Source organism: Triplophysa dalaica, chromosome 19 (assembly GCF_015846415.1).
Source record: "Triplophysa dalaica isolate WHDGS20190420 chromosome 19, ASM1584641v1, whole genome shotgun sequence".
NCBI lineage: Eukaryota > Metazoa > Chordata > Actinopteri > Cypriniformes > Nemacheilidae > Triplophysa > Triplophysa dalaica.
The window spans coordinates 7,822,180-7,822,500 of NC_079560.1; positions in this window are offsets into that span (position 1 = coordinate 7,822,180).

The window sequence follows — 321 nt, forward strand, 5'->3', positions numbered from 1 at the left end:
TATATCTGATCCTGTGTGATGCTCATGTTCAGAAACTGTCCATGACTAAGCTAAGATGACCAAGGAGAGAGCTACCTATGAGATGTCTATTTATGAGATGCATTATCCTCTGCGCTTGGTAAATACCAGCGCATCGTCCTGGAAGTACTTTGCTGCTCTGAATGCAACCCATCTCAAAAAGCTTCAAACCACTTAAAGCTTTTATCGCAGAGCCAGTACCTCAGGGAGCCGAGGCTTAACTGCTCTGGTCAGATGCTTCCGGCGGTTCAGATGCTTACACGTTTCCGTCCTTAAGTAGTAATTTAACTTAAATATGGTATG